A 17,991-nucleotide genomic window follows, 5' to 3' on the forward strand; every position below is an offset into this window, starting at 1 on the left:
CAAGTAACGTACCCCGGCTCTTAGGGAGGGGCGCGGTGAATCATATTTCATGTATGTCAATGTCATGTATCATGCATGCATATAACGTGCCCCGGCCCTCTTTTGCGGAACGCGGTGAATGGAGTCATCATATGCCATCCTGGCCACCTCCCCGTAATCATACCATGTACATATACGTGCCCCGGTCCGCAAGTGAGAGGGACGCGGTGAATAATGCAGAGAAGTACGCACGAGAACATATCCTGGCCCGGGCTCAGTGAAATCCAAATCAAAGCTTGCACAAACAGAGTAGAGCGAAACCACATGCACACAATCAAGACCCGAGATACACACATACTTATATGCAAACACATTATCGGCATCTGGAGGTCCAGAAACAAGCTTCGGGTCAATCGGAACTGGTATACGAAAGTTACGAGCGTTCGAAGTACGGAACGCTCCATAAATGTTTCGTAAATCAATTCTTGCAAAACCAAAGTGTTAGTCATATCAGATATCTTTCGGATGATGTATAGATCAAATTAAGTACAACTTAGCTTCATACGCACATACCATTACATATCAAGGTATTAATTATATCACTTATTTTATTTTATTTTCTTCTTTATATTAACAACTAAGGAACATATCAATGGGTCTTTAGATATCGCGCTAACTTCATATAGATTAAATCAAATAACTTTTGGAATCATATGTACGTATCATAAATTATCAAGCCTCGGTGAAAACATCATACGTGGTGTCGTATTTACAAAATCTTCTTTACAACATGCTTCACGAAAGTTTGAGACATCATGACTCATAATATTCTTTCCGACACAAATTCTTTATACTTATTTCGTTACTCAATCATGTGGTAAGGTGGATCATGTCAGGCATACTTCTATCAATATAATTCAGAATCATAGGAAGACTCGGAACATTTTAGCTAGCACTTTAGAAGCGAATTACTCCCGGATATCTTACGGATTAGACCAAATATAATTTATAGGATCGCGTGTACATATCAAAATATAGATTAAAAACTAAATGGAATAGTAAGACAACCATCGTTTGGTAATCGGGACAACAACCAAGAGTTTCCTTTAATAATCGCACGGAATTAAGCCAAGTAGAACAATAGGGGAGGATTCGGGAATAGTGGTCCACCTCGGATCAAGTCGAGGTGGCGAACATGAACCTCGGATATTAAGGGATATAGAGTCATCCAAGGAAGTTTCGAATCGATTTGATTACATTTACAAAAGTTTCGGACGTTTCATTACTTTCCAACCAAAACATGAGATTTATAGTTCAATTAGATTGAATGAATAGTGCTCAAATTCAATTTCGGATTTCTATGAACAGAATTGCCCCCGAGGCTCAAGTATCGACCTAGTATGCCTAGGACATGCCAAAAGAAGGAATAGGGTAGCCTTACATACCTTTCTCGCGGCTTATGCGCGCGCAAAATCAAACTCCGTCACGTCCAAAATCTGCAATTGGTCATAAGTGCCAAATGTGAGTTGTGAACTTTTAAGAATTCAATTTAGATTCATATTTGTCTACCGAAATTCCGGCAGCATTTCCCCTATAAATTCAACCTCCCCGAGACTCAGCTCGATCATAATATCAACAACAACAACCCAGCAATACCAACGACATCAAAATTCACAACGAAATAGATTCTAACATCAACGTTCTTCCTTTCTACATAAGGCGACAACTTCCATTCAAACTTTGCAATGTCAAACTAATATCAACATTATCATGTTCATCTACTAATTCAAGGTTATTCAAACGTATTTCAATAACATTCCAAGCAATATACGTGAATTCAATTATTCCCGCAAATTTCCATATTCCATCCGAAACTCCTACAAATGCGACACAACTACTAAACCGTATCATCTTCTTTCCAATTCAATAACAACAACGTTAATTCACATTTTAAATTCTTACCTTCACAATTATATAAAAACTATATAAAAAATCATATAATTTCCATAATAACCCGCAACCATTTTCAATGCCAATTCAACTCGTTAAACATTCATTCACGTCATAAATGCCACAACGACGCAACTAGCGAGCTAAACAAAATCTAATTCATCTTCCCTTGACCACACCATGGCTCACGGCCTTACACCTACTCACACACCTACACGGCTACCTCCATATATATTCACAACACACAATTTCACGCTTTCATTCATTTCCACGCGTCACAACACATATATAATCTTCCATAACATAATAAAATCATAGAATTCTTACCTCTTCTTCCAACTTTCACTTGCCACAAACGTTGCCTTCTCGCCAAACTAATTACACCACGTTGTAGAGCGTCTTACACTTGTTAAGAATCCAAGAAGATTAAGATTTTTGGGATGAAGATTGAAGGACTAAAATTTTCTCTCTTTCTCCTTGTTGTGGCCGAAACCCCCTTAGTCTTTAGCTCCCTCTTTCTCTTTTGTTTAGTTTCTTGAATGTTCTTGAAGACTAAGTCTTCTTATATTAATAGAACACATGACCATCACATGACTAATTAGTTCATGGATTTGGGCCAACTTATGGATCATGGCCGGCCACCGCTATGGTTTTGGGCCTCAATTTGTTTTTTTAATTTGTTGAGCCCAACTTGTTAAAAATCTCGTTTTATAATTCCCGAAACAAATTTTCGAAATTCCAATTTCGCCCTCGGCCTTCTTCAACACTTCCACAATAATATTTTCCATAGACAACACACACATATATTAATTCAAATAAACATACAACCTTATTCCTTACAAATCAAAGTTATTTCAAATTTTCTCGAATGCGCGAAAATACGGGATATAACATCCTCCCCCCCTTTAGGACATTCGTCCTCGAATGTTTAATTAACCTTAGGGGGGGTCGTGTAATACTTCGGGGAAGTCTCTTTCCTCCCTTCATAACTTTTCAAGCATTATAATTGCTATCTACTTGTCTTCCATTTACTCACCAAACACTTCCAAACGCCTATTCAGACTTACCCTAGTTCCAGAACTGTATTGTGTTTCCTTCTTCTTCACCGACCGAGTCTGCTTTGGTCTACCCGATCTATCTAGGGTTCCTAACCATTTGGTACATTCCTATTTCTTTTAGGTTACCCCTGGTTTCCCATCTACCTTTTATATTTACATTTACGAAAATTTTGGTGTACTTCCCAGTGGGTCACCCATCCTAAAATTGCTCTGCCCCTAGCACGCTTAACCCCGAAACTTCCGGGCATTTTGATGCATTAGTGCTGGTATAATCGCGTCGACTGCCTCACACGACCTTTGTCATGCACTTTACTGCAGGTCGGTGTCTTAACACTTTCCGAAAGGTTCTCGTAGCGGGTCCCACTCCGATCTGGAGAGGATCGTTTATTATTATGAAACTACCGGGTTAGCCCTCCTTTTTTTTTTGAACAAGCACTTTCATCTGTACATAATACTACCACAGACGGTTTTATCGATTCGGGTCTCATCCCAGTTTTACTAGCAATCGAGGGGGGAAATATATATCAATACATATTCATTTCGGAAGAAAGTTAATAATATACCTGTAACTGCATCTGGTGGTGCCTCCTGATCCTGTCGGCTGGCCAACGCATACAAGCGGTTTGAAGGACCACTGGAACTGGGAGCTCCGCCACGACCTCTGCCGTGGCCTGCTGGTATCGGCACACCCTGCCCCGTGGGGCCCATAGCTACGGAAGGGAGAGACGAGCCAGCAACTGACCCAATGGGCTGAGCTGAACCACCTGAACCTCCCCTATACGGGCACTCTCTCGTAACATGGCCTTGACGGCCGCAAGTAAAACAAGCACCGGTGGCGCGACGGCACTCTCCCAAATGGCGTCTACCGCACTGGGAACACTGAGGCATAAGTGACCTAGTCTGGCTGAGCCCGCCACTTACCTGCGAATCGGGAGCCCTAGAGCTCTGGCCAGCTCCTGAATATCTGACACTATCAAATCTCCCACCGGTAGGCCGTGGGGGCGCACTTTACGCGGGCTGAGAAGACTGTCTGACATACTGTTGAGGCTGTCCGCCTCGAAACTCCCCAGAGTATCCCATGGACCTGGCCCTCTTGGGCGGCCTCCTATCTCGATCCCTACTAGGATAATCAGCCCTGTGTCGGTCCTCCATACCCTGAGCATAGGCCTGTAGTCGGGCGATATCCATGTCTGTCTGCAATGCCACCGCCATGCAGCCATCAATCAAATAGCGGTCTAACCCCATCACGTACCGGTGCATCCGGTCAGTCATATCTGTTACTATAGCAGGTGCATACCGGGCCAGAGAATAAAACTCCAAATTATACTCACGAACACTCCGACCCCTCTGCTACAGATGCAAAAATCGATCAACCCGCGCCCGCCGTAACTCTGGTGGCAAAAAGTGGCGGGTAAAAGCAGCCACGAACTCGTCCCAAGTAGCTGGGGAAGCACCCTCACCCCTGGATAGCTCCCAGGACTCATGCCAGCGAGCAGCAACATCCCGTAGTCTATGCGAAGCCAACTCAATAGACCTAGTCTCTGAAGCCCTGACCAAATCTAGTGAGCGTCGTATCCCCCGAATAAAGTCATGGGGGTCCTCGTCGGGCTTAGACCCGAAAAACTCTGGGGGGGGGGGGGGGCACATAATAGGAACTCTCGAACCCTCAGGCTGTCACGCCTGTCATCATCATCCTCATCTCTCCGCCCGCGTCTACGAGCCTGCCCCGCTACCAGTGTGGTCAATAACTGCACAGCCTCCCTCAGCGTCCTGTCCTCCGCCCCTGGCTGAGGAGCTGGAGGCTCGGGTGCGGGTACTCGGGCCCCTGGAGCTGCTGATGGACCTGCTCCAGGCTCCGCCGGTGGTGTAGCAGATCCGTGTGAGTCGGGTACAACCTCGGGCAAATCCTGAACACGAGCCCGGGTAACTTGCTGCGCCTGACTGGTCTCTCCGACCATCACCTTACCCTTCTGGGCAGCCGTAGCCTTCTTCGGAGGCATCACTGAAAAACACAACAACCGATCAGAACAGAATCACCCTAATAGCACAGCTCTATGGTACGATCTATGATCCAAAGAAAGGTAACACTCTAAATGTCCTGTAGCCTCCCGTTTATAGATGTGGTGCACAACACACCGATAAACAAGACTCTACTAGACACGGCCTGTAGACATTCCGAGGACAAACCACTCTGATACCACTTTTGTCACGACCCAACCCCGTAGGCCGTGACTAGTGCCCGATCTGGGCACCCAAACACATTTATCAAATGCTATCTCTAAATTTTTTTTTTCAAACGCATTCAAGTATATAGCAGAAGCCGACAAGGCTATATTCCAAATTTAGGTAATTTCCAGAAAAATTTCGGCAGAGTTTCCTTTGTTTTATAGACTAACCAAGATAACCCTGCACACATAAAATACCAACAAAGGCCACACCGGCCAACAAGGCAACATGTAAACATATGCGGACCGGCCGCGGCGGCGAATGGGATCGCCCAAACACAACATATACACACATCCGTACAGAAAGACCCCAACCCACAAACATGTCTACAGGCCTCTAATACAGAAAACAGAATCATATGGCGAGACAGGGCCCCGCCATACCCCAGAATAGTCATAAACACAACAATATGTACAACTGAAGGATCTGTACCAAAAGGGTGGGCTCCGGAACAAAGGAGCACTCCCAAAAGCAGACTATGTACCTAGGCCGGCGGACCTCCACAGTAAGCGTCTGTACCTGCGTGGCATAAAGCGCAGCCCCCGAAGAAAGGGGGTCAGTACGGAATATGTACTAAGTATGTAAAGCATGGAATACAGAAAATTGAAACATAACCGGAACAACGGTACCAAAGCAAGTATGCTATCCAAAATACCAGAGTGCTTACCTTCCACACACGAGTCATCTATATATTTATACGACGTTGTCGGAGGCTAGAAGAAATACAATAATTACGTGAATCATCCTGTGTACCAAAAGCTCACCTACCAATCTCAGGGTGTGCATGACAGGGTTCGTATCTCTTATATGTATTTATCAAATAACATGCCCCGGCCCTTCGTGAGGGGCGCGGAAAATGGAATCATATATGTTAACATCATATATCAAATGTTCATGTATCGTGCCCCGACCCTTGGTAAGGGACGCGGTGAATCATATATCAAATATGCCAATGTCATGTATCATATATGCAAGTAACGTACCCCCGCTCTTAGGGAGGGGCGCGGTGAATCATATTTCATGTATGTCAATGTCATGTATCATGCATGCATATAACGTGCCCCGGCCCTCTTTTGCGGAACGCGGTGAATGGAGTCATCATATGCCATCCTGGCCACCTCCCCGTAATCATACCATGTACATATACGTGCCCCGGTCCGCAAGTGAGAGGGACGCGGTGAATAATGCAGAGAAGTACGCACGAGAACATATCCTGGCCCGGGCTCAGTGAAATCCAAATCAAAGCTTGCACGAACAGAGTAGAGCGAAACCACATGCACACAATCAAGACCCGAGATACACACATACTTATATGCAAACACATTATCGGCATCTGGAGGTCCAGAAACAAGCTTCGGGTCAATCGGAACTGGTATACGAAAGTTACGAGCGTTCGAAGTACGGAACGCTCCATAAATGTTTCGTAAATCAATTCTTGCAAAACCAAAGTGTTAGTCATATCAGATATCTTTCGGATGATGTATAGATCAAATTAAGTACAACTTAGCTTCATACGCACATACCATTACATATCAATGTATTAATTATAACACTTATTTTATTTTATTTTCTTCTTTATATTAACAACTAAGGAACATATCAATGGGTCTTTAGATATCGCGCCAACTTCATATAGATTGAATCAAATAACTTTTGGAATCATATGTACGTATCATAACATATTAAGCCTCGGTGAAAACATCATATGTGGTGTCGTATTTTCAAAATCTTCTTTACAACATGCTTCACGAAAGTTGGAGACATCATGACTCATAATATTCTTTCCGACACAAATTCTTTATACTTATTTCGTTACTCAATCATGTGGTAAGGTGGATCATGTCAGGCATACTTCTATCAATATAATTCAGAATCATAGGAAGACTCGGAACATTTTAGCTAGCACTTTAGAAGCGAATTACTCCCGGATATCTTACGGATCAGACCAAATATAATTTATAGGATCGCATGTACATATCAAAATATAGATTAAAAACTCAATGGAATAGTAAGACAACCATCATTTGGTAATCGGGACAACAACCAAGAGTTTCCTTTAATAATCGCACGGAATTAAGCCAAGTAGAACAATAGGGGAGGATTCGGGAATAGTGGTCCACCTCGAATCAAGTCGAGGTGGCGAACATGAACCTCGGATATTAAGGGATATAGAGTCATCCAAGGAAGTTTCGAATCGATTTGATTACATTTACAAAAGTTTCGGACGTTTCATTACTTTCCAACCAAAACATGAGATTTATAGTTCAATTAGATTGAATGAATAGTGCTCAAATTCAATTTCGGATTTCTATGAACAGAATTGCCCCCGAGGCTCAAGTATCGACCTAGTATGCCTAGGACATGCCAAAAGAAGGAATAGGGTAGCCTTACATACCTTTCTCGCGGCTTATGCGCGCGCAAAATCAAACTCCGTCTCGTCCAAAATCTGCAATTGGTCATAAGTGCCAAATGTGAGTTGTGAACTTTTAAGAATTCAATTTAGATTCATATTTGTCTACAGAAATTCCGGCAGCATTTCCCCTATAAATTCAACCTCCCCAAGACTCAGCTCGATCATAATATCAACAACAACAACCCAGCAATACCAACGACATCAAAATTCACAACGAAATAGATTCTAACATCAACGTTCTTCCTTTCTACATAATGCGACAACTTCCATTCAAACTTTGCAATGTCAAACTAATATCAACATTATCATGTTCATCTACTAATTCAAGGTTATTCAAACGTATTTCAATAACATTCCAAGCAATATACGTGAATTCAATTATTCCCGCAAATTTCCATATTCCATCCGAAACTCCTACAAATGCGACACAACTACTAAACCGCATCATCTTCTTTCCAATTCAATAACAACAACGTTAATTCACATTTTAAATTCTTACCTTCACAATTATATAAAAACTATATAAAAAATCATATAATTTCCATAACAACCCGCAACAATTTTCAATGCCAATTCAACTCGTTAAACATTCATTCACGTCATAAATGCCACAACGACGCAACTAGCGAGCTAAACAAAATCTAATTCATCTTCCCTTGACCACACCATGGCTCACGGCCTTACACCTACTCACACACCTACACGGCTACCTCCATATATATTCACAACACACAATTTCACGCTTTCATTCATTTCCACGCGTCACAACACATATATAATCTTCCATAACATAATAAAATCATAGAATTCTTACCTCTTCTTCCAACTTTCACTTGCACAAACGTTGCCTTCTCGCCAAACTAATTACACCACGTTGTAGAGCGTCTTACACTTGTTAAGAATCCAAGAAGAGGAAGATTTTTGGGATGAAGATTGAAGGACTAAAATTTTCTCTCTTTCTCCTTGTTGTGGCCGAAACCCCCTTAGTCTTTAGCTCCCTCTTTCTCTTTTGTTTAGTTTCTTGAATGTTCTTGAAGACTAAGTCTTCTTATATTAATAGAACACATGACCATCACATGACTAATTAGTTCATGGATTTGGGCCAACTTATGGATCATGGTCGGCCACCCCTATGGTTTTGGGCCTCAATTTTTTTTTTTTTAATTTGTTGAGCCCAACTTGTTAAAAATCTCGTTTTATAATTCCCGAAACAAATTTTCGAAATTCCAATTTCGCCCTCGGCCTTCTTCAACACTTCCACAATAATATTTTCCATAGACAACACACACATATATTAATTCAAATCAACATACAACCTTATTCCTTACAAATCAAAGTTATTTCAAATTTTCCCGAATGCGCGAAAATACGGGATATAACAAATACACACTGTACACACATGCTAACTGATGTCATTAGTCAGTAGTCATGACCTGCAGGGGCCCATGGTGTCCATGTACCACTCGTTTCGGATTCACTTTTCGAACCCCAGCATAAACCTCCGCTCCGGAAAGAACCTTGGACGCGGGCCATATCAATATATCTCTCATTTTCTTAACGAACCTCGGACCACGAGCTCATAGCTAGGCCACATCCTCATCCCCGGTCAAATGTGCCTTTTCATATGTATAGTAACACTGTCACATCACTCTCAATGATCAATTCATCAATTTCGATGTATCAAATAGTATCACAAGTTCAACAAGGAGATTATATTAACTTCTTCACTAATTTCACATCACAAAGTATGTCTCAACGTATTCTAGTTCATTAGTATGTGTGGATTATGAACAATAAGCAATATCAATGTCAAACACAAGGCATCACGCCACAAGTCTTCCGAACCATTTCCATCATGTATGAGTGTATGAATGCATAGACGGGTGTAAACATGGTAAATCAATGCAAACCAATAAAGCAACAGTGAAGGTACAAGTTATAAAGCCACAAGTCATATTAAGACTTGGATTAACTCAACCGTGAAATGAATCATACAAACCGTCTCACCAACATAAAAGTCCATGTCCCTCTTTACTTCCACACATAGAGACTATGCCTCACAACTAAACCTTGTATCACCAAGATGCTACACTTTTCTATATATTATCATCAACAATAAATCATACATGAAGTTTTCATCTACGTACTGTCATAAGTTTATATCATAATTCAAGCCTAAACTCATTATCCTTCCTTTCTCCGATGATATATGTCACAATAAGAGAGAATTGAGTACAACACGACAATTTAGGCAATAAGTCTAATCACAATAACAGGGCAACAAGCCACCATGAACAACATCAACCTAATAGAAATCCATCCCAAATCACCACAATATGAATACAACTACACTCATATTTCAGTACACAAAGTAAGGGCGACGAGCCCACAAAATCAGAAGTCATACAAACCTAGCTAATATCCAACCAAAACACCATGTCCGAAGACCTAATCATGCTTTCTCCCATCAATTCTACACAATACATATGTTTCGCTAATCAAAGTCTAACTAAAGTAATCCATAACCTACCTGGAATGTAGAAAAGGAGCCATGAACTACTCCGCACAAGCCTTCTATTTCTGAAGCTAATGGTCAAAGTCTAACAATATGATGCTAAGTAAGCAACAAACCAAGTATTTGAACAAGAACAACAATTTGTGGAAGAAGACCCACTTACTTCTACTTTTTTCAATGGATGAAGCCATCCTTTAATGGTGAATTTATCATAACTTCTATCTCTACAATCATTAACTTTCAATTCCTGGGTTTCTAATCAATTTTACCCTTTAAAACAGATTTTAAGACAAAGCTTCCATTTATTAGAACCCTAAGTCTCAACATGCAATTTCAACCATAAAAAATCAAATTCCCTTCCTACAAAATGATAATCTATACTCCTAGATGATTAATCAATAACAAAATTAACAACCCACAAATTATTTAAGGGTTTACTAATTCTAGGGTTCTAGGATTTTCACCCACCATTGATGGACCTTAAGCTAATCATGAAACTTGAAGAAGAAAGGAAAAGGAACAAATAAAGGTGGAGACTTACCCTGCAAGTTGCTTTCACAAAAGAATGGAATGAATTTTGCCTCTTTCTCTCTTGAAAACTGACTTCAGGGTATTGGGGTTAATGGTGTTATATCCCGTGTTTTTATACATCGAGTGTTTTGGAAGCTAATCGACTTAAGTTAAAGACGAGATTATTTTCGGATATGGAATAGGAACTTTTAATTCTCAATTTTAGTTAGTACACAAATTGTGTATAAATTTTATTTAGTGTAGAAATGTTATTGGAGATTAGGGACTAATTAATTATGATTATATTATTAAGTAAGGAATAACGATTAATTAAAGTTAATTTATTTAATTTTTAGTTGTGGGCCCCACCCGAAATAAAAAAATATATAATAACAATTCAAGAAAATCTTTTGGTGAGTCATTAGAGAGGGGGGGGGGGGGACGTGTCAATACAAGAAGTACCATTGGGCCACACCCGAAATAAAAACAAAATATAACTTCCATGGCTGCTCTCGGCCAGCCATGGTGATTGAGGAAAAAAAATGATTTGTTGCATATTTGATCAAGTTCCAAGTGAATTACAAGTTCAAGGAGGTGATAGCAACATTGGATATTGAATTGAGGAAGAAGAAATTGTGAAATTGGAGCAATTAAGTGTAGAAATTCGTCCGAGAAAATTTAGGTAAGATTTTCTTATTTTGTGGTGTAATGGTATTAATAGTGTTGTAATTGAAGGATAAAAATTGGATTGCATGAAATTGGAAGTAAGAAATTGCACGAAATGTTCTTATTTGTGTTGTTGTCGTGTTGTTGTTGATGTGGATTTTTAATTTGGGAAGAAAGAAGTGTATAACGTATCGTATACAAGTGTGTGTTGCTTTGTTCGATGTATAATCTTGAAACGTTAATGATTTGGATTGGAAAATGATTAAGAAGGGTTATTGGATTGTTAGAGTTGTTTATGGGCTGAATTGTAAGGGTTTTATATGCACATCTCTATTAATGTCATTGTTGGTATTTCTGTGATAACAGGAGGTTAATTGAAAGTTCGGGTTAGGCGAGTATATAGGGGAAATGCTGCCCGATATCCGTTAAGTTCTTAACTAATGAAAATCCTAGTTAAGAAAGTATAAATCAAAGAATGAATCCTGTAAGCGATTGGTTACAGAGTTATAAGCTAGGAAGTATAGTTTACTAACGATAGCGTTACTTTCATATTAAATAGGCTAAAGGGGCGATTGACCTTTAACAGGTATGTAAAGTTAACCCTTCTTTCTTTTTGGCATGATCTTTATGAAATGAATAGACGATGTGTATATGATTCCAAAGAAGTTCCTATTCTTAGAGCCACTAGGATGGCTACCGTTATTGATTTCCAGAAGCTATTTTATTATATTCTGATACGTGTATACGATTCCAGAAGTTCTATTTTGATATAATCCACTGTGACATTTGAAAGGTATTTGATATGACTATTGTCTTGATTTTCAAATGAGTATTCCATTGAGTCTTTGATAATGTTTTAATTTGCATATGGTTGCTCACTACTCTACTCGTGTATGCCTCAATATGTCTTTCACTGAGTCCCGGGCCAGGATACGTTTTCGTGCACAGTTTCACTGCATTGTTCACCGAGTCCCTCACTAGAGGGCCGGAATATATATATATATATATATATATATATATATATATATATATATATATATATATATATATATATATATATATATATGATGGCGTTATGATGTGTTTATGGCGTTATGATGTGTTTATGGCGTTTTGATGTGTTTATGGCGCCAAGGATGGTATGTGGCGACCTTATTCACCGAGTCCCATAATGGGCCGGGTATGACATATAATATTGACATGCATGATTTATGTTTCAAAAGGGCTAGTGTTTTGGTATTCTGGATATTATACTTGTCTCATGTACTCCCTATTTCAGTTATAATCCCTTTTACTGTATTTCATGCTTTATATACTCAGTACATATTCTGTACTAACCCCCTTTCTTCGGGGGGTTGCGTTTCATGCCCGCAAGTACAGACACTCGATTCGTTGATCCCCCAGCTTAGGATTTCCATTCAGCTGTCTTGGAGAGCTCCTGTCACGACCCGATTAGGGGGCCGCGACGAGCACCCGGTGCTATCCCTCCCGGGCACCCCTTGACATATCTTCACATAACACCTAGGTGAGCCACATAGTAAAACATACATTTCTATCCATCGATCATACTAGACCTTTCGGACAACAACCCCTTTATATCATCATAGGCATCTATTTCACGTCAATGTACATGGGCCGACGAGGCCAACAAAATGGTATACAAAATATAGGCCGACAAGGCCGAGCACATCTAACCACATACACATGTCTAGAAGCCTCTAAGAAGAGTATAACATATCACATATGCGGGACAGGACCTTGCTATGCCCATAATTATGTACACAAAAGAATAAGTACCCAAAAGCTATGGCTCCGAAGGAAATGGAGCTTTGTTGTGTAGTCTCTGAGAATGTAGCTATGGATCGAGCCTGTCTCCCTGTGCACCTGCGGGCATGATGCAGCGTCCACAAACAAAAGGACGTCAGTACGAAAAATGTACTGAGTATGTAAAGCATAGTCAATATCAATATAGAAGCATAGATAGCTACATAAGAAATAGCATAGGATGGGAAATGGCAATATCATCGTCATATGCACTTACTTGCCTTCCATAGGAACTTTCCCTTGCTAATACATATTTGTGTACATACATCACTATCCGTACTCCACCATAATACCTGTACCATATTTGTGCTAGTATTCGTATACATGCCCTTATTCACATTCATATACATGGTCATATCATATTCGTAATTATATCATATACATAATCATGTCATACACATAGCATTTACATGGCATACCCGACCACGTAGGATCGGTGTTTCATACATATCCTTATATAACATACCCGACCACGTAGGATCGGTGTTTCACGTACCCGATCATATATAGGCTCGGTGATCGTACATACCTGGCCAACCAAGGCTCAGTGTTGTCCATACCTAACTGCAGTGGTGTGCGCGCTACGTAAATATACGTACATATACATCTATACATATACTACCCGGCCATATAAGCTCGGTGTTGCATAATAGTCGTACATATGCACAATAGCTCATAAGCGTCTTTACTTTTAACACCATTATCATAATTGTCATTGTTATTATCATTATAGCCATCATCAATACCATTATCACTATCATCATCATTCATTTCATCTACCTTAATAGGCCTACTCGTCATGCGAGGAACTTAGTACAATCGTAGTGTATCAAGAATCATGAGCTTACAAGCTCGGAAGATCAAATCATTTGAAAGACAACATACTCGTATAGAGGATTAGATGTTTGGCCAAAGAACCATGCCTTATGAAAGAAGGGTTAGCCTTACATACCTTTCCATTCGACTATTTATCGCTTGTACGCTCCCCTTCAACGATTGCGTTTCTACCTTCATTAAAGTCATACTATCATTAGAATCGATAGCTAGCATCTATGACTAAAACTAGAGAAAATCAGATAGCATCTCCTCCATAACGTATCTCAACTCCCAAACGTCAATAATAAATTCACGATGCCATAACAATAGCCATTACTCATTCACATCATCCATATTTCTAGACTTATATTCAATTCATCCAAAACCATGGCCATAACACACACGATGTCCATTTACATACATTGTTCATCTCATGTTCGCAACATCATTTATATCGTATTTACATCACAATACATCAAGACCCATAGCTCAATTCATACTACTTCTCAAAATGACACTATTCCATATTCTTGACTCATTTTCTATACCCTTCTACAATCCAAGTATTTCAACTCCTAACTACCTTTAACAACATAGAAATATCATGAATCTTACCTTAAATGTTGTAGGAACAAGCTTTAGTTGATAATACTCTACTTTGAGCAAAACCCTAGTTTATCTCCATTTGGATTTCTTGACCTTGGATGATCTTGATGGTTTTCTTGCACTTGATTCCCTTGATTTATGTTGTTGATCACCAAATATCCTTGAATTCTTGTGGAATATATGTAGAGAGATGTTCTAGAGAGAAGGGGTGTGATGTAGAAGTGAAATGAAATAAGCCTTGGTCCCCTTATTTAATGACTTAAAAATCTGATTTGAAGAGCACAGTGGTCGTAAACTTTGTTTACGGTCCGTATTCCAGTTTACGGTCCGTCCTTCGTGGTCGTATTTAATCATAACAGAATCAGAAACTCAGGCTGGGACATGGTGATTTATGATCATGGTTTACGGGCCGTAAGTCACTTTACGGTCCGTATTCCAGGTCGTATTTAACCATTTGATGATTTGGCAGAAAGTTTGAAGTTTTGGAAGCCACAATATGACATAGTAGTTTAGGGACCGTATACCACTTTACGGTCCGTATTTCACATTACGACCAACTGGCCAGAATGCAAACTTACAACTTTTCACATTTCCAAAACCTATAATTATTCATTACGGGGCATAACCTCTCTCTTATTGCGATTGCCTTCGGAATCTTACTTAGGGTCGTCAAATGTTATTTCTTGCTTGCGAAAACAACGTACGCTCGTACTCATCACTAGTTCATTCACTTGCGTACCAACGGAAGATTTTTCCGAGGTGTAACAGCTCCGTTGTTCCGGAGCCTAGATTTTTGGTACAGCCCTTCCGATGTATATATATGTATTTGTTTGTCCATGGGTACGACGGGGCCCTATCCCGTCATATTTCACTGTTGATACTCTTAGAGGTTCATAGACATGTGTGTGGGTTGTATATAGATTATGGTCAGCTGTGTCTATATAGTTGTTATGGATGTTTCTGTTTGTTGAAGCAGCCTTGCCGACTTGCATATGTTATCGATACGTAGTTGCAGCCTTGTCGGCTTGCGTAGTATATTGACATGTAGTGGCAGCCTTGTCGGCTTGAGTATTATAACGATATATAGTGGGAGCCTCGTTGGCTTGCGTATTTATTACGTTATGATTGATTGGGAACCTTTGGGCCTATGCCGATCCCCTTGTTGTCTATAGTGTCAGTCTAATTATGTCTAACAGGTACATATGGGTGTCCAGCTCGGGCACTAGTCATGGCCGACGGGGCTGGGTCATGACAAATGGTTAGGAGTTGGGGTATTTAAACAGGGATTTTCTTCGCCGTCAATCATTGCAGTAGTCACCAGACAGCTGCAGCGGTGCCGCTATAGTGGCCTCTTAGCCGCTACAGCGGACCTGCTAGAGCAGTTCGCACTAAAATGGTCATAACTCCCTCATCTGGAGGCGAAACGCGACGATTCATTTTGCTATGGCTTCGTAGTTATGATATGGATCTAATGGTTCATACCTCACTCAAAGAAAGATCGTTTGACAAATCTGGAACCTCACCAAAACTTGTGGACAAGTTTAAAATTATCATTAACATGTTGAAACTTCCAAAACATTGACACAGGGTCATCCTAACCCGACGTGGACCGTGGTCAACTCTAACTTTGCTAACTTAACGAGCTTCTCCATCAATGAATCAATTTACACTCGAACATTGCGGAAACCAACCCAATCAATTCATTAAGTCATAGATCATACTAACGGAACTTGGGGAAGGGTCAACAAGGTTAAATGGGTCAAAACACTATAATGACTAAACGGGTCATTACACTTATAAACAAAAAGCTACATGGATTTTAGGATGGTTTACTTTCCTTCTTATCCTAGATCGTGCGATAGAGCCATATTATGATAATTTCCTTTACCTAACTATGTGTTGTGATTTCAGCAATGCCTATGACGAGGAAACCTTCAACGGCCTAGAAGGGCATGTAAGTGGTAGGTAGGAGAACTGGTCGGGTACCACCTGTTGATGTCGAGGAGGAGGATTCCCAGAATGAGGTTCCATTTCGGACCTCTCATACTCTGCCTACTCCATAGGAACATAAAGGAGCTCTAGCCCTAACTGTTGCTGCAGTACCCCCAGTTCCTTCACTTGATGCACCTGGACAGGAGATGCGGGATGCTATTCATCTGTTAACTTGGTTAGTTGTCGCTCAGGCCCGATGCCAGGGCACGAGTGTGGATGTTGTTGATAGGGCTGTCAATGCGAGGGTCAGGGATTTTCTTAACTTAGATCCTCCAGAGTTCGTTGGATCAAAACCAGATGAGGACCCGTAGGATTTTATTGATAGGATATAGAGGACCCTGAGAATGATGTAGCAAGCGAGACTGAGTTAGTGGAGTTAGTTTCCTATAGAATATGGGATGTTACTATTCACTAGTATGAGACTTTGGAGCTGTCTAGAGGGGAGAATGATCATCCATCTGTATGGCGGGAGTTTACAAAGGCTTTTATCCAACATTATTTGCCGCTAGAGATTAAACTGGCTTGAGCTGATAGGTTCCTAAACCATAGACAGGGGAGCATGAGTGTTCGGGAGTACAGTCTTCATTTTAATTCATTGGCTAGATGTGCTCCAACTGTTATAGCTGAGATAGAGGATCGGGTTCACTTATTCGTAAGCGGTTTAAGACTGCACTTGATTAATGATTGCATGGTGACCTGACTTCACACATGTATGGATATTTCTCGCATTCAGGCACTCGCTTAGAACCTTGAGGAGCATAAGAAGTAGCAGAGGGCCAAGCGTGAGCATGATAGGGGTCAGAGTAAGAGAGCTAGATCTTCAGGCCCTGTTAGTGAGTTCAAAGGTGGTCAGAGGTAGCATTATCTTAGGCATTCATCCCAAGCAACAGCTAGTGCGCCTTCGCAGTTCGCAGGTCAGAGATTTGATCTACTTATTTAGAACCAAGTCAGGGTTCTAGAGCCTCAGGTTCTCAATATAGAGATGAGTCAGGATAGATGAGGCCACCTTTTCCACGATGTACTTAGTATGGTAAGATACATGTTGGGCAGTACTGCTTAGGTTCAGATATTTGTTATGCTTGTGGTCAGCCAGGCCATATAATGCATGAGTGTCCATCGGAGGTGGTAGAGGTATAGTTCAGCCAACTGGATCAGCAGTTGGTTTATCATTATCGGTACGCCCTTCGGGTAAGGTTCTCAGGCATCAGCAGGTTGTGGTAGAGGCAGATGGGAACATCTAGCTCGAGCGGCCCTCAGAACAGCATTTTTACACTGGCTGGTTGACAGGATCTCGAGTCTTCGCCTGATGTTGTTACAGGTATACTATCAGTATCTTCCCATGATGTATATTTGTGAATATATCTAGGTTCTACATTGTAGTATGTTAATCCTTTTATTGCTGGTCAGTTTGGGGTGAAACCCGAGTCGATTAAACC

The sequence above is a fragment of the Lycium barbarum genome, chromosome 12 (genome assembly GCF_019175385.1).
Source record: "Lycium barbarum isolate Lr01 chromosome 12, ASM1917538v2, whole genome shotgun sequence".
Classification (NCBI taxonomy): Eukaryota; Viridiplantae; Streptophyta; class Magnoliopsida; order Solanales; family Solanaceae; genus Lycium; species Lycium barbarum.